The sequence below is a fragment of the Schistocerca americana genome, chromosome 4 (assembly GCF_021461395.2).
Source record: "Schistocerca americana isolate TAMUIC-IGC-003095 chromosome 4, iqSchAmer2.1, whole genome shotgun sequence".
NCBI classification, from domain to species: Eukaryota; Metazoa; Arthropoda; class Insecta; order Orthoptera; family Acrididae; genus Schistocerca; species Schistocerca americana.
In genome coordinates, this window is record NC_060122.1 from 317,351,876 (window position 1) to 317,378,123 (window position 26,248).

A 26,248-nucleotide genomic window follows, 5' to 3' on the forward strand; every position below is an offset into this window, starting at 1 on the left:
TCGGTGTTCCAAAACATCCCAAAGGTGTTCTGTAGGATTCAAGGCAAGACTCTGTGCTGGGCAGTCCATTACAGGGACGTTGTTGTCGTGTAACCACTCCGCCACAGGCCATGCATTATGAACAGATGCACGATCGTGTTGAAAGATGCAATCGCCATCCCCGAACTGCTCTTCAACAAAGGGAAGCAAGAAGACCCTTAAAACATCAGTGTAGGCCTGTGCTATGATAGTGCCACGCAAAACAACAAGGGGTGCAAGCCCCCTCCATGAAAAACACGACCGCACCATAACACCACCACGTCAGAATTTTACTGTTGGCACTACACACGCTGGCAGATGACGTTCACCGGGTATTAGCCATACCCACACCCTGCCATCGGATCGACACATTGTGTACTGTGATTTGTCAATCCAAACAACGTTTTTCCACTGTTCAGTCGTCCAATGTTTACGCTCCTTACACCAGGCGAGGCGTCGTTCGGCATTTATCGGCGTGACGGGTGGCTTATGAGTAGTCACTCGACCATGAAATCCAAGTTTTCTCTTCTCCCGCCTGATTGTCATAGTACTTTCAGTGGATCCTGGTGAAGTTTGGAATTCCTGTGTGATGGTCTAGATAGATGTCTGCCTGTTACACATTACGACCCTCTTCAACTGTCGGCGGTCTCTGTCAGTCAATAGACGAGGTCGGTCTGTAGGCTTTTTTGCTGTACGTGTCCCTTCACGTTTCCGCTTCACTATCGCATCGGAAACAGTGGACCTTGAAATGTTTAGGAGTGTGGAAATCTTCCGTACAGACGTATGACATAAGTGACACCCAATCACCTGACCACATTCAAAGTCCGTGAGTTCCGCGGAGTGCCCCATTCTGCTCTCTCACGATGTCTAATGACTACTGAGGTCGCTGATATGGAGTCCCTGACAGTAGATGGCAGCACAGTGCACCTAATATGAAAAACGAATGTTTTGCAGGTGTCCGGATACTTTTGATCACATAGTGTATCTCCAATAAGACACTTAATAGCTGCGGCCCTGCAATTAGTAATACTTTAAATTACATTTGCTACAAATAGTTAATTCTGGGTATTTAACCAGTCGCATAAAAATAAGCTCTTGTTATTTACTTATGCATTTATTTCACGTGGCAAGATTGCAGCCTTCAGGCTCTGGTTTCAAACACGGAGAAGACGTATGAACAATGAGGCAGATATGGTTGCCAGAGTGTTGGATAGGACAAACAAACAATGAATTTGGTACGTTATCCAGACGATACAGACATCTAATCAGATGTCCTTAGTAAGTTAAAGTTCAGATTTTAGTACATATTAATAATAATAATAATAATTTTTGTTTGAAATACTGGAAGAGTTTGGTGAGGATGATAAACAAGAAATATAACTTCCTGGCAGATTAAAACTATATGCACACAGTTTTAATCTGGCATGAAGTTTCATACGAGCGAACACTTTGCTGCAGAGCGAAAATTTCATTCAGGAAGAAATATAATTTAGCAAACACTTATAAACACAAAATCTAATGATAAACTTTCAGGAGAGCTTTAGAGATGCGAACAGATGCTAGACAAGTTGATGGCATATCCGCTATTAAATTCAGTTGTTTGCTGGGAAAGATGATCCGAAAAGCCGGTCGGAGTAGCCGTGCGGTTCTGGGCGCTACAGTCTGGAGCCGAGCGACCGCTACGGTCGCAGGTTCGAATCCTGCCTCGGGCATGGATGTGTGTGATGTCCTTAGGTTAGTTAAGTTTCATTAGTTCTAAGTTCTAGGTGACTGATGACCTCGGCAGTTAAGTCGCATAGTGCTCAGAGCCATTTGAACTACACTCCTGGAAACTGAAATAAGAACACCGTGAATTCATTGTCCCAGGAAGAGGAAACTTTATTGACACATTCCTGGGGTCAGGTACATCACATGATCACACTGACAGAACCACAGGCACATAGACACAGGCAACAGAGCATGCACAATGTCGGCACTAGTACAGTGTATATCCACCTTTCGCAGCAATGCAGGCTGCTAATCTCCCATGGAGACGATCGTAGAGATGCTGGATGTAGTCCTGTGGAACGGCTTGCCATGCCATTTCCACCTGGCGCCTCAGTTGGACCAGCATTCGTGCTGGACGTGCAGACCGCGTGAGACGACGCTTCATCCAGTCCCAAACATGCTCAATGGGGGACAGATCCGGAGATCTTGCTGGCCAGGGTAGTTGACTTACACCTTCTAGAGCACGTTGGGTGGCACGGGATACATGCGGACGTGCATTGTCCTGTTGGAACAGCAAGTTCCCTTGCCGGTCTAGGAATGGTAGAACTATGGGTTCGATGACGGTTTGGATGTACCGTGCACTATTCAGTGTCCCCTCGACGATCACCAGTGGTGTACGGCCAGTGTAGGAGATCGCTCCCCACACCATGATGCCGGGTGTTGGCCCTGTGTGCCTCGGTCGTATGCAGTCCTGATTGTGGCGCTCACCTGCACGGCGCCAAACACGCATACGACCATCATTGGCACCAAGGCAGAAGCGACTCTCATCGCTGAAGACGACACGTCTCCATTCGTCCCGCCATTCACGCCTGTCGCGACACCACTGGAGGCGGGCTGCACGATGTTGGGGCGTGAGCGGAAGACGGCCTAACGTTGTGCGGGACCGTAGCCCAGCTTCATGGAGACGGTTGCGAATGGTCCTCGCCGATACCCCAGGAGCAACAGTGTCCCTAATTTGCTGGGAAGTGGCGGTGCGGTCCCCTACGGCACTGCGTAGGATCCTACGGTCTTGGCGTGCATCCGTGCGTCACTGCGGTCCGGTCCCAGGTCGACGGGCACGTGCACCTTCCGCCGACCACTGGCGACAACATCGATGTACTGTGGAGACCTCACGCCCCACGTGTTGAGCAATTCGGCGGTACGTCCACCCGGCCTCCCGCATGCCCACTATACGCCCTCGCTCAAAGTCCGTCAACTGCACATACGGTTCACGTCCACGCTGTCGCGGCATGCTACCAATGTTAAAGACTGCGATGGAGCTCCGTATGCCACGGCAAACTGGCTGACACTGACGGCGGCGGTGCACAAATGCTGCGCAGCTAGCGCCATTCGACGGCCAACACCGCGGTTCCTGGTGTGTCCGCTGTGCCGTGCGTGTGATCATTGCTTGTACAGCCCTCTCGCAGTGTCCGGAGCAAGTATGGTGGGTCTGACACACCGGTGTCAATGTGTTCTTTTTTCCATTTCCAGGAGTGTATTTGATCCGAAAATATGGAGTAAATGACTAAATGCAAAGTGACTGCAAAAACAAGAATTTTATAATTCAGTGTTCAGGATTTGCAGATGAACTTGCAATGCTGTCCGAAGATATAGCAACGGCAACAAGAAACATCTTCATTTTGAAAAGAACAGCAAGAAAAAAACAAATATTCAAATGTCATACGCAGAAACAGTATACAGGGTTACATTTTTCTTGAAGCGAATTCTGTTTGTTACTATCACTAGTTTCTACAGACTGACGCTGTCATCATCGTATCTTATAACATTATTAGTTGTACACGCTTGTTACAATGTCACACACATATAGTATAAGGGTGTTTCAGGACCTCAGCGACAGACTTTCAAGAACGACAGGTCACACAAAGAGGATCCTTTTTTGATAAGGAATATATAGATTGATGAGCCTTTCATCATAACCACCTGCTTAATAACTTATCTGTTCGCCTTTGGAACGAAGTACATAACTGATTCTGCGTATCAGAGATCCGACAGTTTGTTGGTAAGTTTTTGGAGGCACGCGGCATTAGATGTCTACGCACAGGTCATCTAATCTGCGTTCGCGGTGTTGGCGCCCGGTAGCGACCCAGATGGGTTCCATAGGATTTACATAGGCGAAATTGATCGTCGAGACAATAAACGCTGAGTTCACTATAATGCTCCTCGAACCAAAAATGTTCAAATGTGTGTGAAATCTTATGGGACTTAACTGCTAAGGTCATCAGTCCCTAAACTTACACACTACTTAACCTAAATTATCCTAAGGACAAACACATACACCCATGCCCGAGGGAGGACTCGAACCTCCGCCGGGAACAGCCGCAAAGTCCACGACTGTAGCGCCTTAGACCGCTCGGCTAGCTCCTCGAACCACTGTAGCATGGTTCTAGCTCAGAGACACGGACAATTATACTGCTGAAAGATCACTCCACCGTTGGGAAAGACATTAAATATGAAGGGATGCAGATGGTTCAAAATGGTTCAAATGGCTCTGAGCACTATGGGACTTAACTTCTGAGGTCATCAGTCCCCTAGAACTTAGAACTAGTTAAACCCAACTAACCTAAGGACATCACACACATCCATGCCCGAGGCAGGATTCGGACCAGCGACCGTAGCAGTCCCGCGGTTCCGGACTGCAGCGCCTAGAACCGCAAGGCCACCGCGGCCAGCTGATGCAGGTGGTTGGCAGCTGTTAGTGTCTCCTCGATTACTGCCACAGGTCCCATGCCAGCCTCTCCCATAGCATAGTACTGCTCCCATCAGCCTGCGTCAGTGACGCGCTGCACGTTTCGAGCTGCCCTTTACCTCGATGACGACGTTTGTAGAAACGACTATCGACCCTGCAAAAATGTGATTCACCCGAAGAGACGACACATTGTTATTGATCGACGGTCGAATCCCGATGGTCCCATGCCAATCGTAACTGACGATATTACTGGATCAACGTGTGAACACATACAGGTGGATTGCTGCGGAGCTTCGAAACACTTGAGCATGCTCCAGCATTGTGTTCTTCGGCAGAGATGTCACAGATCGCCGTCTATTCTTTACAGAACAGACAAGCCTCCGAATCTCACGTTTCGTGAAGTGTCGTGGAAGTCCAACCTTTTAGCGCCTAGTGATAGTTTCACTGTCCTTGTACCTCTTTTCGTAGATGCTCACGACCGTAGCACGTGAACATTCGACCATCTTCGCCATTTTCGAGATACCCATTCACACATTCTGCTTAATAATAATCTTCCCTTAGTCTAAAGTCGCTTATCTCGATGGATTTCCCCATTTGCAACCCAATTTTCGCTTGGGTGATCCCCAGTCCATGTCTGCTCCGCTTACACACTATTGCTGTCGCGTCACGTACCCACAATTGCACCAGGCGGCATTAGACGTCGAGGTGGGCAGTTGAAATGTTGGAATTTGTGTGAAATCTTATGGGACTTAACTGCTAAGGTCATCAGACCATAAGCTTGCACACTACTTAACCTAAATTATCCTACGGACAAACACATACACCCCCGCCCGAGGGAGGACACAAACCTCCGCCAGGACCAGCCGCACAGCCCATGACTTCAGCGCCCTCAGACCGCTCTGCTAATCCCGCGCGGCTGCGGTGGGCAGTGGTCATAATGTCTTGGCTTTTCAGTGTACCTTAAACGCATTCTTAAGAGTATAATGACGAATAACCGCAATTGCACAAAAATTACAATTTGTTATGATTAGGCATGTTCTGACAGTAAATTACATGAATGGTCCAAAAAATCCATCGCGTGCCTTAAATTATGCATGCTGCACACCTTCATATCAATACCCATCCAACTCTGGAGAGCACGTCAGGATTATTTAGGAATTGGCGATTTGCCTCTGTGATTCGGGCTATCAGCTCAGCTGTAGTGACAATTGGAGTAACGTTTAACCATACTCTTGGCATGTCGCCAAAGAAAGAAAGTACCAAATCAGGCGGACGCTCTGGTCACGCAAGAGGTCCTCCTCGCCCTACACAATGTTCCCAAAATGTACAGTTATCTGTGCTCGCGCATCAAAAATTAAGTGTGCTAGGGCTCCAGCAAGCTGAAACCAGACGCCTCTGCGCACAGCAAACGGTAGATTGTTCAGCAGCTGCCGGAACTGTAAATAGGTTGCTGCTGTTAACGTAGGTGGCAGTATTACAGGTCCTAGAAAATGATTGGCCACAATTCCCACCCAAATGGTTACGGAGAAACTTCGGTGGTGCGAGGTAACAGCAACCTCATGCAGGTTATCTCTTCTCTTCTCAATGCACTACTCAGATGGAGTCACAGTTCTTCAAAGAACTGTGACTGACGCCCGAACAACAGGAACTTACATGCATTTACAATAGAAAATAGTGCATTGAGAATGGCTAGCTACAAGCCGAAATCTGGATTTGCGTGACAAAGTCTAAAGAGGACGACTGATTGCTGCACTCTATAATTTATAAGTCACATAACAGTCGCTCAGTGCATCCACTTTCCGGATGGAAGGTAACCTGACTTCCCATACAGTTGGTTGGGGTATTCCAAGTTCTCGACTGGCTCTATTGGTAGACTTACTGGGACTGCGCACAATACTTTCTTGAATCCGTCGGACATCATCCTCTGACACATGCGGTGGGCCTGTGCTTTTTCCTTAGCCCACACTCCAAATCACTTAAATTACTTAAACCAACGCTTTTGCGAGTTGGTGGTTGAAATGCCCGCTGCACAGCAATTTGCGACTCTTTTCGCGAACTCAAGAACGCAGAAAACCTTGTGCTCCACAGTCACCCTCTCACTGACAACTGACAGTGAAACGGAATGACGGCCCCGTTGCTGCGGGAATTCTACAGGCAGCTTCTGAAACCGTCACCGCCCGCCCACCAAAAACTTTGAAATTTTCTCTTTCATTGCTATATAGGTTGTTCATTTCGAATTTGTACTTGAATACACACGAATTTTTGAAAATGGGTCCATCATTTGGAATAACTCTATATATTGTCTGATCAAAAGTATCCACACAACCAATGTAATGCAGAATTGACCACCAGATGTCATGCGAGGCTAACCCACCGCTATAAAAAAGAGACGGACAGTACTGCGCTTACAGCAGAGAGCCAGTAACAGCGAATGGGTCGGTTAGGAGAGCTCATTAACTCCGAACGTGGGCTAGTCACTGGATGTCACCTGACTGACAGATACACCAGGAACACTTCAACCCTTCTAAAGCTGCCCAAGTCGAATATTGGTGACGTTGTTTTGAAGTAGAAATGGGAAGCAGCAACCGTAGCTACACCAAGACCAGGAAGACCTCGGAAAAGGACCGTCGAGCATTGGGGAGGGTGGTTACAAGAAATCACATGAAATCGGCAGAGTTCCAAAGTGTCCTCGGAGTCTTTCGCGTCGGCATACATGAATAAGACTTCCTCGGTTTTCAAATTCGCGTCATTTCGAATAAAATCCTCGAGCTTTCGATAACCATCTCCGCCATAGTCGTCAGGAGTTCACTGACTGCCGGGGCTGCTACTGTTTCTCGCTTATATAGGCATGATGACAACATCAGCAGCCAATCAGATAGACCCAATGTGACGCGCGCGTAAGTCGACCCGTGCAGCCAGCGGAGCTATTTCCCGTGGCAGCAGCTATGAAGTCAAGTGGCGCCAGGGATAGGCTCCACGTTTATAATTTCCGCTCCCGCGTCACGCATCTGTCTTTGCTTGCTTTTGATGGACAACGCCCGCCCCCATACCCTGCTGAGTGTGTACCCTTGGTCTCTACAGAAATTGTTTTTTATACGAATCTCGGCAGCTTCCTTTATAACGCAGTCCCAATATGTAGATGCATGAGCCAACACTTTTGTATTTTCGAACTGTATTTTATGTCCGTTTTCTTGGCAACGCTCCGCTATGGTCGACTTGTCAAGCTCCCTTTGTTTTATATGGCGCTTGTGCTCAGTACAACTCTCCGCAACCGTGCGAATTGTCTGTCCGATATACACGCTGCCACATTCACAGGGTACACCATACACGCCGGAAGCGCAAAGAGCAATGTCGCCTTTAACAGGGCGCAACATATCTCGTATGTTGGGGGCGGGCCGGAACACTGGTCTTAGACCATGTTTCTGCAGCAGACATGCTAACTTGCTGTTAGTTGCTTCACAGTATGGCAGGAATGCAGTCCGTTTGGCCTCTTCTACTGACTCACCAGGTGTCTTTCGTCGGCGGCCCTTGAAAGCGTTTGTGATGTCTCTTTTGCTGTATCCATTTTCTCCCGAAAACACGTTTTAAGTTCTGCAATTCAGACTGTAGGTGGTCGTCGTCAGAGATAATCTTGGCTCTATGAACCGTGTTCAAGATCGCTTTCTTGTGTACAGGGTGGTCGGAACTACTGGCGTTCAAGTACGGATCAGTGTGTGTTGGTTTCCTGTACACTGAATGACCAAGCTGGCCTCCTGCCTTCCGCTCAACCAAAACATCCAAGAATGGTAGCTTGTCGTGCTTCTTCATCTCGACAGTAAATTTAATGTTGGGATGGACACCATTCATGTGATCGACGAACTGCTGTAGTGTATCTTCACCGTGAGGCCATATCAGGAAGGTGTCGTCAAAGTATCGTTGAAAGCAAGATGGCCGTAATGTCGCAGTTTGCAGAGCCTGCTCCTCAAAGTGCTCCATGAAGAAATTTGCGACTGCTGGAGACAGTGGTGATCCCATAGCTGTGCCGTCCGTCATCTCATAATATTCATCGCAGTACAAGAAGTACAGATGGAAAATGTTGGGCCAAAAGTTCCAATCTTGTACTGGCACCCTAATGAAAAGTGACACAACGTCCAGGCTAACCATTAGGTCCAAAGTGCTACCAGCAGTCTAGTTAGGACAACGACTGTGCATAGGGAGTTAGATGGGGTACAATGGCTGAGCATCTCCTTATAAGTTAAACTTCTCTACAGTCAGTGCTAAGCAATGCTCGATCACATTATACCCTGTAGTAAACTGTTAGAAGGGTTTGGGTTTGGCGAATGCCTGGAGAACGTTACCTGCCATCATTTATAGAGGCAACAGTGACGTACAGGGGAGATGGTGTTACGGGAGTGTTTCACGCGTTTTGGTCTCGTTCCCTGCGCTTAAGAAAGATATGAGCACATTTTGCAGCATTTTGAATTGTGTACAGTAGAGGATCAGCTTGGAAACAATGCTTATTTGAATCACCATGACAATACTCCGCACTGTAAAGGAGCATCTGTATGAAATGTATTGACCCACCCTTATCCCCGGCATGAAACCAATTTAACACCTTCGGGATGAGTTAGAGCTTAGACTTCTGACCAGATCCCAGCGTCCAACAACACTAACTTCTCTTATTTCGGCTCTTGAGAAAGAGTGAGCTGCCATTTCCCCACAAACATTCAGACACCTCGCTGAACGTGTCCTCACCGGAATTGAAGCTGTCATAAAGCCAAAGGGTGTTACTGTCCACCAATAAGTGTCCGGTTATTCTCGGCCATAATGGCTATGTTTGTGAACCGTGACTGTGTGGGATAATTATTTATTTATTTTTAATTTCTGCTACCAATCACTTTTCATTTTTATGTTTAATCTAACATAATACAACGCGTTTCGAACATGTTCTGTTCATCTTCATACGTTTATACATACATACATACAGAGAAATGTACTTAATAAGAAACACTCTTAAACTAGATTAATCTAGAACCCTGTGTCCAATGTTTGTTACTGTATGGCAGTGGATGGCTAGAAATCGAAATCAGTGATGCCTTCTGCTGGTTTTCTCCCTTGTGGTATGATATCACAGCCTGTATAGAATTGCAGTAACTGACGTAAATGATTTGCCCCCCTCCCCCCCCCCCCCCAAACGCCACACCAGCCGCTACAGTAACAAACAGTGGACAAAGAGTTCTAGATCAATCTAGTTTAAGACTGTTTATTTTTAAGTAACATTTCTCTGTATGTGTGTATGTATGTATAAACACCTGAAGATGAACAGAACATGTTCGAAACGCGTTGTATTATGTTAGATTAAACATAAAATAAAAAAGTGACTGGTAGCAGAAATTAGAAATAAATAAATAATTGTCCGGTTGCTTTTGATCAGATTTTTTAACTATCATAAAATATAATGATCTTTTCGTTTCGTTTCATTTAGTTTGCATATTTTCGCGAGCACTACGTACGTAGCGTTTAACCGCACATGATCCAGAACGTAATCTTCCAGTAACACCTCCATCTGATGATGAGCTTGCAATGGTTCGAGAACAACTTAAGATCGTAACAAACTCAAAAAGTGACTGGTTTCAAATTGTACCTACACAGACCGCCATTTTAAATCACAGCTGAAGTTCTTCATCCTCATTGCTTGTAACGAGTCGGCTACTCTAGCTTTTCCAGGGTCGCTGTCACATATCACCACCTTTTTTCATTCTCTATGACCTGCTAGACTCACCAGAATCCGCTGCCACATCTCCATTCCGCCACTATTCTCTGTCGACGACAACAGACCACATTCTCTGCCCCTCAGTGTGGGAGCGAGCACAGAGCGAGCAACTGATTCTCTGCAAAGGTCAGGCGGTTTTACGAGACACCAGCGCGTGTCTCGTGACGACGTCTTTATTCCAGCGAGTGCTCCACGCCGCGCTGCGCATGAATTATACCGGTTGGAGCTGAGAGGCTTCACGATGGCCATGTTTCCATTGCGACTGTCTTGTTCCGTAACAAAAATTAATGCTGATGGTCTGCGAACATGGATTTACTATTCGCTTTTCTCAACATTTTGTACACAACGTCAAAACTTGCAGCCAACCATTACTGCGTGAAAAGTGAGGCAGGAGTGTTGTTGTTTTACGAGCTTTCTTCTTATTGCGTGTTCGTGAATAAATACTACCTGAAGATGCTTAGCCACAGCCTGGAACGCAGTGCTTGCAGCCGAAGCATGACCTGCAGCAGGAACACATATCTTCGGAGTGCAGGAGACGTACAGTAAAACGGCGAAAAGCGAAGCCTACGCGAGTACAACATTTATAGCGGCCTGTTACGGGCGTGTGCATGACAGTGGGAGATTGTGCTCACGCACGCGTTAATTGCCATAGCTGTGCGCTGCCTAGACAGAAGCATGCACTGTGGAGGATTTGCGCCGGCACAAAGGCGAGAGCATTGTCCGCAACTTTCAACAAGTATATCATCCTCTGGTTGTTTCTTTGATACAGTGGTTCCCTATTTGCCTAGCGTTTTATTGATGTGACAAATTTCAACCGCAACATTCACGCCGTCAGTTTTCTTTTCGCTGTACCTGTCCAACGCCACCGAGCGACGTGGAGCAGAGCTAAGACACTGGGGTCGCACTCGGGAGGACAGTGGTTCAAATCCCCATCTGGCCATCCAGATTTAGGTTGCCTTGATAGTTACTTCAAAAGGACACGATCGACTCCTTCCCAAATCCAAAATTGTGTTCCGTTCTAATGACCCCTCGACGTCGTCGAAATGTTGACCTTAAGCTTCCTAACTTTTTTCCAGTGCCTGAATAAACAAATAGTAAACTTTTGGGTGAATTTCGCTGTACGTAGGCCTTCTTCTCAGCGGAAAACAAAAATCTTTGGTGAATATTCTGTATGTCTATGCACGATGATTCAACTGCTCCTGCTGATGTTTTATGTAACCGGCAATGTTATATTTGGCCTGCAAAAACCACGGGCGAGATTTTCGCATTCTGCCGCTCGCTACGTGCAAACTATTAATACTACAGAAAGAATGAACAAGACCTTTTTGTACTGGGAATCGTTTTCACTGGAGACCACAGTTTTCGAGGTATTCAAGAAAAATGTACAACAATGAGCATCAACCTACCTCCACCCCGACACTCATCCTTCACCAGTCGGGATTTTTAGTATGTTGTTCGTTCCACTGTACAAAAAATATACAACTACACCAACCGCTAGCGATACTCAACCTTTTTTGGCCTCTATTATCTGAGCTATTACACCACCAGCACAGACGGCTATTACGTTAACACTATTAATTTAAACGTGCTCGTGAGGATAAAGAGAGAAAAACTTTTGTAAACGTTAAGCTAAAATTAATTATGTTGACAATTCGGTCCAAACTTAACCCTAACAAGCACAGTAGTATTGTAGTCAGAAGGCCTGACAAATACAATGAGGTAATCGTTTATTTCATGCTGTTAATTTCACAGTTTTTATGGGTTTGGTTCAAATGGCTCTGAGCACTATGGGACTTAACATCTATGGTCATCAGTCCCCTAGAACTTAGAACTACTTAAACCTAACTAACCTAAGGACATCACACAACACCCAGCCATCAGGAGGCAGAGAAAATCCCTGACCCCGCCGGGAATCGAACCCGGGCACTGGAAAAAAGTTAGGAAGCGAGAACGCGACCGCACTACGACTTTTATGGGTTTGATTAATTCGATCGCGTTATAAACCCATTCAATGAAGACCAAAAATGTCGATTGGGGGAAATAACTCGTGCAGTCGCATATTTTTGTACTGTCGTAGGAGAGAGTGCCATGAATAACATACCAGAAATCTTGACCAGTGGATGCAGAGTGTGAGACTGGCGGTGAGTTTGCAGATCACTTTTGTACGTTTTTCTTGAATAATTCGAAAACTACGATCTCTAGCGAAAACGGATCCCAGTACAAAATTTACTTACATTTTTTTTCTGCAGGAATAACAGCTTGTGCGTAGCGAGCGAGAAAATATGAAAATCTCGCGCGTGGTCTCTGAAGGTCAGATATAACGTTGCGGCTGGCATAGGACGACATCGATTGGGGCAGCGATTCATCCTGCACACAGAGTGAGGCAGCTAAGACAGGCCACCCTAGATATATCCAGAATGAATAATTATAACGAAGTGTGGTTTCCGCCACATTACAGCGGTCAATATGACGAATATCCTGACGTTCGCATCGTTTACAAACCATGGGCAAGTCCCCCTTCAAAAATGTTCAAATTTTTGTGAAATCTTATGGGACGTAACTGCTAAGGCCATCAGTCCCTAAGCTTACACACTACTTAATCTAAATTATCCCAAGGACAAACACACACACACCCATGCCCGAGGGAGGACTCGAACCTCCGCTGGGACCAGCCACACAGCGCATGACTTCAGCGCCCTCAGACCGCTCGGCTAATCCCGCGCGGCAAGTCCCCCTTCGCAATATGTACTAATCATCAGCTGAAAATCACGCTTACTCAATGAAGTGGATGAGAACAACGCTCTTGGTCTGTCAACGTTTGGTGCGGGTTTTTCAAGACTCACATCATTGGTCCATTGTTTAACTGATGGGAAACTAAATACATTCAAGTATCTCGAGTTCCTAAGATATGCTGCTGTCGCATCCCACTGGACATACGGCAATCGGTGTGATACCAACCCGGCGGATGTCCCTCCCATTCCGTTTATACAATAACAGACCCTCTTAAGACAAGAACATTTGGACAGCATTGTAACGGTCTTTCAGGAAACGCAAAATTGTCTTAACACTTCAGTACTTTTATTTGTGGCGAAAATTAAAACAAAGAGACAATAAGGTAACAAATGGCTCTAAGCACTATGGGTTCAAATGGCTCTGAGCACTATGGGACTCAACTGCTGTGGTCATTAGTCCCCTAGAACTTAGAACTACTTAAACCTAACTAACCTAACGACATCACACACATCCATGCCCGAGGCAGGATTCGAACCTGCGACCGTAGCAGTCGCACGGTTCCGGACTGCGCGCCTAGAACCGCGAGACCACCGCGGCCGGCCGCACTATGGGACCTAACATCTGAGGTCATCAGTCCCCTAGACTTAGAACTACTTAAACCTAACTAACGTAAGGACATAACACACATCCATGCCCGAGGCAGTATTCGAACCTGCGACCATAGCAGCAGCGCGGTTTCGGACTGAAGCCCCTAGAACCGCTCGGCCACAGCGGCCGGCTAATAAGGTAACACCAACGACACCTGTCGCTGTTATGTTGACACTATTTGATCAAGTCCCATATATGTTATGTTGCTGAAGTTCCCTTAGAAACGAAAACATTGTATAGATCCATCAGCAAATACAAATCGATGTCGTAATTCGGAGACTATAAACGAAAAAAAAAATTGTTGCGAGCGTCTGGAAATTCATCATATTATCCCCTACAACTTGGCGAAAACTGAAACTCGATGTATTTATCCATTGTGGATATATTTCGGGTGGCCTGTCTTCTATCCATTGTAGGTATATTTGGGGTGGCCTGTTTTAGTTGTCTGACCCTGCTTATACAGGGTGTTTCCGTAAGATCGTGTAAAAATGCAACAGGACATAGAGAATGCTCCACTGAACAATTTGAGGCAGGGAACCTGGGGTGGGCCGGCCGAAGTGGCCGAGCGGTTCTAGGCGCTACAGTCGGGAATCGCGCGACCGCTACTGTCGCAGGTTAGAATCCTACCTCGGGCATGTATGTGTGTGATGTCCTTAGGTTAGTTAGGTTTAAGTAGTTCTAAGTTCTAGGGGACTGATGACCACAGCAGTTAAGTCCCATAGTGCTGAGAGCCATTTGAACCATTTGAATCTGGGGTCGGAGAAGCCAGCTTAAGGGGATAGGGAAGTAAACTTGTCTACCGCGTTGTATACGATTACTGTTTTCCAGCTTATTTACATCTAACACGGTACAAGTTTACACGTACTGTGCTGTTTATTTACATGTATATTATTTATTTCCAGCGAGGAAACAAGGAGGACGAGCCTAATTACTAGGAAGTCATGCTGCAAGTTTTGTTTACTTTACTTGTCCATAATGTGGCTCTATTGTATCGTATTTACAGTGTCCCATGACAGTACGTGCTAAAAATGAATAACAGACCAATTCATTACTCAGTGTTATTCAGAGACATACAGTACAATACAATGGAGCAGTAGCGGTACAGTTTCGCAGAACTCACTGACATGAGCCTTGTCAGCAGTTGCAATGTTATCGCTGCTGAAAGGCTGCACAGGAAACGATCTCCTATCTGGCATCATCCATCACGCCGAGTGTTTATTTCTCTCGACTGACAATTGCAGAAGACTGATTCATTAGAAAAAAGAAACGAGGGACCTGGCAACACGAGGACCACACCCGATTTTGAAGAGGAGGTATTCGAATGTGTTGCAGCGGACCCCGCTACAAGTAGTCGTCGTACTGCATGTGAAATGGGCGTTGCGAGTACTAGCATGTGGCGAGTTCTCCACGAACAACACATACATCCATATCACCCACAACGAGTAAATGCGACGCTTGTGACTGAAACTGCACCAAGGGCCGCTTTGTATCAGTGGTTGCTCCAACAGTGAACTGATAGACCACATTTCCTGTTTATTGACGAGGCCTCATTTCATCGTCGTGGTACACTACTGGCCATTAAAATTGCTACACCAAGAAGAAATTCAGATGATAAACGGGTATTCATTGGACAAATATATTATACTAGTACTGACATGTGATTACATTTTCACGCAATTTGGGCGCATAGATCCTGAGAAATCAGTACCCAGAAAACCATCTCTGGCCGTAATAACGGCCTTGATACGCCTTGACTCAAACAGAGCTTGGATGGTGTGTACAGGTACAGCTGACCATACAGCTTCAACACGATACCACAGTTCATCAAGAGTAGTGACTGGCGTGTAGTGACGAGCCAGTTGCTCGGCCACCATTGACCAGACGTTTTCAATTGGTGAGAGATCTGGAGAATGTGCTGGCCAGGGCAGCAGTCGAACATTTTCTGTATCCAAAAAGGGACGTACAGGACCTGCAATATGCGGTCGTGCATTATCCTGCTGAAATGTAGGGTTTCGCAGGGATCGAATGAAGGGTAGAGCCACGGGTCGTAACATATCTGAAATGTAACGTCCACTGTTCAAAGTGCCGTCAATGCGAACAAGAGGTGACCGAGACGAGTAACCAATGGCACCCCATACCATCACGCCGGGTGATACGGCAGTATGGCGATGACAAATAAACGCTTCCAATGTGCGTTCACCGCGATGTCGCCAGATACGGATGCGACCATCATGATGCTGTAAACAGAACCTGGATGCATCCGAAAAAATAACGTTTTGCCATTCGTGCACCCAGGTTCGTCGTTGAGTACACCATCGCAGGCGCTTCTCTCTGTGATGCACCGTCAAGGGTAACCGCAGCCACGGTCTCCTAGCTGATAGTCCATGCTGCTACAAACGTCGTCGAACTGTTCGTGCAGATGGTTGTTGTCTCGCAAACGTCCCCATCTGTTGACTCAGGGATCGAGACGTGGCTGCACGACCCGTTACAGCCATACGGATAAGATGCCTGTCATCTCGACTGCTAGTGATACGAGGCCGTTGGGATCCAGCACGGCGTTCCGTATTATCCCTCTGAATCCACCGATTCCATGTTCTGCTAACAGTCATTGGATTTCGACCAACGCGAGCAGCAATGTCGCGATACAATAAACCGCAATCGCGATAGGCTACAATCCGACCTTTATCAAAGGCGGAAACGTGATGGTACGCGTTTCTCCTCCTTACACGAGGCATCACAACAACGTTTCACCAGGCAACGCCGGTCAAGTGCTGTTTGTGTATGAGAAATCGGTTGGAAACTTCCCTCATGTCAGCACGTTGTAGGTGTTGCCACCGGCGCCAACCTTATGTGAATGCTCTGAAAAGCTAATCACTAGCATATCACAGCATCTTCTTCCTGTCGGTTAAATTTCGCGTCTGTAGCACGTCATCTTCGTGGTGTAGCAATTTTAATGGCCAGTAGTGTATTTAGAATAGCAGGAATAGCCATGTGTGGGATGAGTCAAACCGTCTCGCTGTATTAGAGTCATACCATCAAGCACGTTTTTCTGTAAATATCTTAGGCGTTATTGCAGGCGACAGTCTCACTGGGCCATATCTTCTACCTGGCCACGTGAACTGCCACCTGTACTTGAGGTTCGAGCAAAGAGTTCCTTCTGAGTTGTTGGAGAACGTACCCTTGGCCGTTCGTGGGAGGTTGTGGACACAACATAACGGTGCACTGCCTCACTTCGGTTTGGATGTCAGCAACCACGTCAGTGCTGTATTTCCTGGTCGCTGGATTGGAAGGGGACGTCCTATTCCATGGCCTGCGAGGTCACCTGACCTGAATCCCCTCGAGTATTTCCTATGGGGGTATCTAAAGCCACTTGTGTATGAGATCCCAGTGGATATGGAGATGGAATTAATTGCCGGAATTGTAGCTGCCTGTGAAGTGATTCGAAACACACCGGGGATATTTGTCAGGATGCCCCAGAATCTTGTTCGGCGATTCCTTGTTTACATTGAGGTTGATGGCCATCAGTTTCAGAACATTATGTAAGATACAGTACAAGTGGTATGTCCATTATGTCAGTGATGGTATTTGCAGTTAATTGTAACTTTTGTAAATAAAAAGTACACAGTAATGTGATTTTATTCCTATCATCTCCTTAAGCTGGCATCTCCGACCCCACGTTCCCTACCTCAAATTGTTCAGTAGAGCGTCCTCTACGTTCTGTTAAATTTTTGCAAGCTCTCACGAAAATACCCTTTGTATGTTAAATTGAAGTCCCCGCCGCGTTTTTCTCTCTGTATGTGAAGGATAATCCAAGAAACTACTGTAGGGATTTCGTTACGGGTTTTACAACTAGACATGCTGATTGACGAGAAACGTTTGCGCATATAATTTATTGCCACTTCGTGAGACAAGTTGTACGGCTGCAACAAAGTAGTACTAACGGTGTAAAGCTGGGGCAGATTGGTAGTTAAAATAAATGCAATGTCGACAGAAAATAAAATTTCTTTTACGATCCATTCGCCTGGCTACATGCCTTGCCCATCTCAGTTTCATTTTCATTACCTTCGTAATTACGTCTCCAGTATACGCTCATCTATAAAAGGTTAACTCACGTCGTTCTTACTTTGGTGTGAGTCTCACAAGTTGTTCACTTTGATAATTTCAGTCATTTTTATTTTGTAGTACAAAGCACGAAACAACAGTACAAATTTTCTACTGTTTATATGTTTGGGTGTGTGTGTCATTCCCTTTACCATCTGATACTTGTAACCTACTGAAATTTTTAGTCTTTCTGATACTCAGCTTTGGTCACATTGCTTGACTTAATGTCAATGTAACCTATACAATAAAGTATACTTTGAAATTAGGCTATTATGTCTAATAATCAATAGCAGGCATTTAAACTATTATTCACCCTAATTCCTATACGCTCTCAATGAAATTTACATTTACTTTGTAATTTTAGTATGTTTTGACCTAAACACAACAGTTTCATCCGGCTGGACCAAAAGTAGGCGCAATATATCAAATGTCAACCAGCACTATCTGACGATCAGAGTTAAGATATCGAAACGCATAGTGCGGTATTAATAAATAATAGATATTTGTTACCGATGTTACGTTTTCCGTGGATTACTATGGTTCCTGAAGTAACCTTTTTTTTGCTCGATGGCTAAGTATGTAAATATTACACTACAAAGCCGAAGGTGCAAGATTCAGAACCGAGTTGGCCTTATGGTTTCTTTTCGTCACGTATCACATAATTTTTTACCTCTGGCAATGATTTATGAATGTGAAAATTACCAAGCTGCTCTTTGTTTCGAAGTCCACGTTTAACTGTAACTCGGATTCTCCCTCTGTCTGGGTACCTCTCGGTATACCTACATCTACATTCACATCAACATACACCGCAAGCCACGTTTCGGTGTGCCGGAGGGTACTTTGTGTACTAGTGTCACTCCCACCTTTTCCTATTCGGGTTGCAAATGCCTCGCGGGAAGAACGATTGCTGGTAAGCCTAAGTGAACTCAGATCTCTCTAATTTTACTTTCATAGTCTCTTTGTGAGTTGTATGTAGGAGGAAACAATATACGGGCTAACTCTTCTGAGAACGTAAGCTCTCAGAACTTCAACAGCAAACCACACGGTGATGCAGAGCGCCTCTCTTGCAGCGTCTGCCACTGGAATTGACTGAGAATCCCTGCGACGCTTTCGCTGTTACTAACTGAATCTGTAACGAAACGTGCTGCTTTTCTTTGGATCTTCTCTATTTCGTCTATCAGTTCTATCTCGTACGGATCCCAAACCGACAAGCAATATTCAAATATTGACCAGAAGAGTGTTTTGTAGGCTACTTCCTTCGCTGATGGATTGCATTTCCTTAGGAGTCTTCCAATGAATCTCGGTCTTACCCGCTGTTAACTTTATGCGCTCGTTCCAGTTCAAATCACTCTGTACACATACTCTTAGATATTTTATGGAAGTAACTGTTACCAGTGACTGTTCAGCAATCTAGTAATCGTACAATAAAGGGTTCCCCTCTCTATGGACTCGCAACCCGTTAACAATTGTTTATGTCGAGGTAGAAGACAAGAGCGCAACAGTTCCAGTAGGTCCATGCTTGGTAAAGCACTGCGATGTTCGAACCAACCCTCGGATTGACGTCATCTTTACCTTAACCTAGTCACAAGTTTTCCTCAAAAGTGTTGTTAGTATCTGGTTAAAACTTATTCTTTGGTTTCATCGCTGAGTAGTAATGGTGTGAAACAGCAGAGGTTTCCTACATTAGGATATGGACAGAAAGAGCGATGCACGTACTCCGTCTTCAAGCCATGAGTGGCCTACCGGGACCATCCGACCGCCGTGTCATCCGTGCTCGCCCTGTCGTTATGATGGTATTCTTGACCGTAGCCGCTACTAATGGGTCGAGTAGCTCCTCAATTGCCATCACAAGGCTGAGTGCACCCCGAAAAATGGCAACAGCCCATGGCGACCTGGATGGTCACCCATCCAAGTGCCGACCACGCCCGACAGCGCTTAACTTCGGTGATCTCACGGGAACCGGTGTATCCACTGCGGCGAGACAGTTGCCAGAAAGAGCGATGCAACAGAATTAATTCTTTTACAATTGCCTACGTGTATACCTGAAGGATTAATCATTCTGTGTCAATGACACTTGAATTTTTAAAGCCGCTCCGACTGTCTCGTACGCAGAGAGGACCTGAAATGCAAGTACGCCAGCTCTTACAACTTCCTGAATTTCTATGGATAGGAGTTCGTTTGAGAGTCTGTATAGTCGTGCTCAGTGTGGCGTACATCTCCAGGCGTCCTACGTTTGTTGGATAGGCCCATATATGAGAACGTAGGATAAAAACTCACTCTCAGGAGACACCACACAAACAATGTGTAACATGACTTATAGCCATGATAATGGCCGCAATTCGGAGCGTCTCCTCAAGTTCCACGAGATATGCCATATCCAGCTGAAGCATCTCTTTGGCGAATGGAGTCCGTAGATCTACGAAATTGGAGGGGTGCTGATTGCTACGCTTCTCCCCGTGTTACAAATAGCCCGATACATACGTCAAGATTTAGAAGAAAGGGGAGGACTTGGTCACCGACAGTGCTGAAATAAACATCCTGGTTCATGTTCATGGTAAGCTGTATGACTGGGCACAACGCATGGTGCAAAAAATACTTCCAAAACGACACAGAATCATCTCCAGCGTGAACATCACCCTCGACACACTGTGAATTAAACGCTTCATTGGGCGTACGTGCACGGCTTGCCATTATGTCCTCTACTGAGGTAAGCTGGCCCACAACTGCTGTGACTGGTCGTTGATGCCCTGGAAACTGGCACTGGGATGGAGCTGATGTTCGACCTGGTTCCAACCATGTTCTACTGGGGACGGATCTGTTGGGTGGTTGGTTGATTTATGATAGGGGACCAAACAGCGAGGTCATCGGTCCCATCGGATTAGGGAAGGATGGGGAAAGAAATCGCCCATGGCCTTTCCAAGGGATCATCCGACCATTTCTTCTTGGTGTTTCACTTTTTTTGTCGAGCAATGTAGAAACAGCATTCCTCACATTTATATACTTGCATAGCCAAATCTGATTCACAGTCGCAATGCCTAGTGAAACATTAATAATCTCCAGTGCATATATCGATTTTGTACTGTGTAAATTGCGATACTGTGAAAGCTTCGAGAATTTCTTGCTATTACAGCTCTTAAGTAAATTGTGTGACACATGTTTGTCCCAAGTTTAGGGAAGAATGCTTTTCAAATGCTACAGTTGCCTGATTATAGTTTCTTGGACATTACGCTAAAGCGCTTTACTAAACCCAAGTTACTATTTTTTAAATAAAAATTCGTCCAAGCTATAGGAAAAGTTGTCTGGGAGAAAGAACTTTAGGTTAGATTTAAAACTTATCTTCCTAAACGAACACTGTTTTTTTTTTTTTTTGCCCGGTTTCATAATTTTATTATTAATATCACTGCTCAACCTAGGTTTCGGGTTATAATCTCATTTTCAAGTACATTATGATGGTAATACACAGATGAACATAATGACAAGGCAAGAACAAAATCTCAACCTCTTAAGGTATCGATCCACAGCTTAATGTACAATTACGTGAATGACCATTTCTAACAAATTACGTACATTACTACACAATTCAGCAATTACAGTACAATGAAAAGACGAAAGTTATGTCTCAGCTGAGCACTTTTTAACTACGATATACTGGGGCCCAAAGTTTTGCTTCTATCTTGAGGTTATGATATCATCTCAAAGAGGTGAATAATTTAATTGGGTTTGCTCATTTAATAATAGGTGCGGGGATATACACACCTGTCTTTTAATTTCTAAAATTTCTAATTGGTTGAGAGTGGCCTCCTTTACCTCTTATCATTCTATTTGTCAGACATTTTATGTTATTGGGCAAACAATAAAAAAATTTTGTTGCTGCATATTGAACTCCTTTCTGGGGCACTGACAGCTTCAGTAGCGGAAAATAAAGATAACTTTTTCGTCTAGTGTTGAAAGTATGAAAACCAATTCCCTTCTCAGATTGTGATTGGTTATTTACGACAAATTTCTTTAGCGAACGTATGTATTGAGAGGTTCAGTTAAAACGCTTAATTCCTTGAAGAGGTACCTACATAATGACCGCCGGTGACCACCACATATTATTCTTACTGCTCTCTTTTATGCAACCAATATTTTCATTTGCGTCATGAGTTGCGACAGAAAATTGTAAGACATTATTGAGTGGAAATATGCAAAATATGTCAGAAGATTGATTGCCTGGTTTGCGAGATTAGCAGTTATATGAAGAGTTTTTTTGATCAGCTCAGTAATATGCCGCTTCCAGTTCTGGTTTTTATCAGTATGTAAACCCATAAATTTGGAGCATTCTACCCCGCTTACTGACTCCTGTTCATGTGCTACATCAGTTGTTGGTAGGACTATTTGTGGAAAGAACTGCATGTAGTGTGTTTTCTCAGCATTCAGGCGAAATCCATTTCCGGAGATGCCCTTAATAATTCTTTGAGAAACGTCATTAGCAATCTCTTTTGTTGGTTTCTCTTAATGAAATTTATTACAACACTAGCATCGTCTGCAAAAAAAATACGAATTGTGCTTGAAGAATATTATGTTGAAGGTCATTGATATACATATGGAATACGAGCGGGCCCAAAATTGTACATTGTGAGAATCCCTTTGTGATTTCTCCAGAGTCACCGTCCGCCGTCCAGTCTTTGTTTGGATACATGTCAGTGCTTTCCACAACGCACTGTAATGTATTCAAGCAACACGTAACGACTGGACGGCCAAAGCACCCACACTTTTTGCAACGATATGGGACATGCACACGATCAATATACATTGACGATACTAGTTTCTTGAAGCTGCAGTACATTGAAGGGATCTCACAGCACCAGTAACATCGCCAAAATCCTCAGTTAACGGCGGTATTTTACAAGGTTAAGATGTCGAACATCCAAACCATAGCATGAACCGCAATTATGCTGGGTATACCTAGCAAGAAATGACAAAAAACAACGAAAAATAGTAAATGGTTCCGAGAGTGGCTGAAATAAGTTAACACGTGTCGCATGTTAAAGAGCCACGAACCCCCAAACAATTCATAAGCTGTTTCTGATCAGTCCTCCATCGAACGACATATTGTTAATGCTCATTCTACATAAACTACGCGATCCAAACACGTTAATGAGAGGGGCAGTCGCAGAGGACGAGACATTTGGAATATTTTTGAAATTTCTGGTTGCAGGCGGATCTTCGATTGCTTGAATTTTAGTGCTGTAACAGCAACTATCACAATTAGCAAAATTTTAATGGAAACCTGTGAAGCAAATATCTGCGTTTCAAGGGTATATTGAGACAATTAAGACAAATTTTTGACGTTTGTGATAATTTGAAGAGGCTGACATTTTTTATTGCTGGCCTCTAACTAGACATTACATTTATGAAGGCCATTCCTGTCGAACTAGAAGTGTTTTTCCACACTGCAGTGTAATTCAAGAAGGTAATACTATTTTTTAATAATGAAAAGCTACGTCATAGTGAGTTCTTCATTCACCGTCCCAAAGTGGACATACAACTTCTAGAATATTTTCACTCTGCAGCGGAGAGTGCGCTGATATTAAACTTACTGGTAGATTAAAACTGTGTGCCGGACCGAGACTCGAACTCGGAACCTTTGCCTTTCGCGGGCAAGTGCTCTACCATCTGAGCTACCCAAGCACTTGCTCGCGAAAGGCAAAGGTCTCGAGTTCAAGTCTCGGTCCGGCACACAGTTTTAATCTGCCAGGAAGATACAACTACTACCTTGCGAAGGCCTATTAAAATTGCTTTGTGTAAAAAGACTACTTGAAAAACTGGATCTGAGGTATGCTATTAATGACGAACTGAAAACATAAATTGTTTACACTGACGCCGTGTGGTTGGTCATGGAGCCTTATCAACATCTGACTTGGTGAAAACATTCAAACTGTCAGTAGTCGACAGTACGTATTGTCAATTTTGAGAATACTTTTGAACCCATCGATATTGCTCGTCAATATTTCTAGTTTTGGAAATGCCTCAGTAGTACTATCTAGTGCTGCTATCCTAGCGAATCCTACATCTAACTTAACCTAATGTCAAAATCGGTGAGTGTCTGGATCGGTAATAGGGCGCACCCTCCCCCTAATCCCAGACGTGGTGGATTCCAGCCGTGAGGCGGTTGGCCAAGTCCACGCCTCGGCGGAACGGGACAAGTGCACGGAGTCAGATCGGTTGCAATGAAGTCTTAATCGTTCTTGCTAAGAAATTCCTTTATCACTTTAAGTGAGATCTCGTTTGCTAGTTTGTTTAGGATTGAAAAATGGTCCTCATGCCTGAGCAGGTGGTACGTGTCGTGGTCGGGTAACTGGTGGCGTAATTGCGTTGCTACATCGTCGAAGAGGTGGCACTCATACACCACGTGTTCTGGGGTGCTTAGTGTCACACGCTGGTGTAGCCCGTTTCCCGATCCGGCATAGGTATCCCGGTTAGGGTCCATGACCTGTGAGAAAGTGCAGCAGTCCTCGTGAAGGTGTTCAAAAAAATGGTTCAAATGGCTCTGAGCACTGTGGGACTTAACATCTATGGTCATCAGTCCCCTAGAACTTAGAACTACTTAAACCTAACTAACCTAAGGACATCACATAACACCTAGCCATCACGAGGCAGAGAAAATCCCTGACCCCGCCGGGAATCGAACCCGGGAACCCGGGCGTGGTAAGCGAGAACGCTACCGCACGACCACGAGATGCGGGCTCGTGAAGGTGTGAAGTAGTTTAGTTGCAGTCTCTCCCTGATATTGGGCAGTAGTTCGTATGTTCTGCGACCAGTTTCTTCATTATCCCACTGTTCTTGCCAGAGTTCTTGCCCCCTTCGTTTGATTTCCATTTTGTTTCCCACGTGAATCCCTATTAGATCAATTATCTTAACCCTGTTTCCCTTTTTAACCCAGTACCACGTCGCTTGCTCTGTGATATTTACATCGAGCGGACAGAGCCCCATTAGTACTGTTAGCGCTCCTCCTGGGGTTGTTCTATATGCCCCTACTGATCTGAGAAGCAGGTTTCGCTGCACTCTTCTCACAGCCATGGCAGGCATGACCCTCGTGAGTCTGTGGGCCAGGACTCCTGACCCGTATCCTACGATTGATGTCAGAATGCTGTTATAATTTGATTAGTTCTGGTGGCAGGTGGAATCGTTTATGTCCAATCGCTATTAGATTGTTGAGTGTTTCTAATGACCTCTGTGTAACTTAGTACTAATTAAACCTAACTAACCTAAGGACATCACACACATCCATGCCCGAGGCAGGATTCGAGCCTGCGACCGTAGCGGTCGCGCGGTTCCAGACTGTAGCGCCTAGGACCGATCGGCCACCCCTGCCCGCACGTAACAAGTGCTATATGCTCTTTTCGTGAGACTTCTGTTGTAATACAGTGGACATGAAGTCCATTTCTCATGTTTCAGCAGTCAGACGTTGTGATACGACCAGAGACACTCCCGTGAGCCGTGAACCTGCAAGCAGCGACGGTGCAACCCAGGCTGCGCCTCCGCAGGTCCGGGCAGCGCCGGGCCGGACGCCATCAGCGCTGCTCCGGTGAACGCCACCGGCGCAGCCCGCCAGAGGTCAGTGTCACGGGCGCATGCGCAGACGCGGCCGTATGCGCAGCTGGCTTATTGCCCTTTAATGGATTAACGGGGCCGCGGGCTGCCCGTCTCGCTCTCAGCCAACCAAATGAAAAGGCGTGGGCTACTAATGGCACAAAAGGAAGACTCGGCTTCTCGAAAATTCTCGGGGCCTCTAACTCGCACTCCTGTACGCGAAATGCAGCAAGCTTCCCAAGACGCTGAGTTCACCAGCCTTTGCAATTACCTGTTATTCGGTGGCCTCGCAGGAGCGGAAGCCATTAAGTCTACTTGCGCAGCTTATTTTGCTGTTTAGCGTCTGCTTGGGCAATCTTCTCACGAAGGAGAAAAGAGCGGTCGCGAATCCGAAGCATACCGTATTGTAATGCCCGTGCGAAAAGTTTCTTCCTTTAGTACGATTTAATGTTATTTTTGCGCTTCAGTTTATGTATTGCCATCCTCAGTGAAACTGAGGAAGAACTCCAGAACCTAATGAATGAATTGAAGTCTAATGAGAACACACTATGGATCGAGAAAAAAACTGAAATAAAAAGTAATGATGAGTAGCAGAAATGAGACAAGCGATAAACTTAACATCGCAATTTGAGGACCACTGATTAGACGAAGTCCGGGAATTCAGCTACCTTCGAAGCCAAATACACATGACGGACGGTGTAAGGACGACATAACAAGCAGACCAGCACAGACAAAGAGGGCATTCCTAACAAAAAGAAGTATACTGCTACCAAATGTCCGCCTTAATTTGAGGAAGAAGTTTGTGAGAATGTACACATGTACGCATGAAAGTCTACCATGGACTGTTGAAAGGCAGGAGAAGAAAAGAATCGAAACGTTTGAGAGTGCTACGGACGGATGTTGAAAATTAGATGAATCAATAAGGTAAGATGTTAGGAAGTTCTTTGCAGATTCGGCGACGAGAGGAA

The 26,248-nt window shown here is 45.4% G+C and overlaps 1 protein-coding gene and 1 pseudogene across 1 annotated transcript in view; both read right to left on the bottom strand.

Annotated features, from left to right (window-relative positions):
* LOC124614068 (LIX1-like protein) overlaps positions 1-26,248 on the bottom strand; it is a 307,684-nt gene that overhangs the window by 3,941 nt on the left and 277,495 nt on the right. The gene's annotated exons all lie outside the window — the stretch shown is intronic.
* On the bottom strand, positions 19,578-19,695 carry LOC124614120 (annotated as a pseudogene).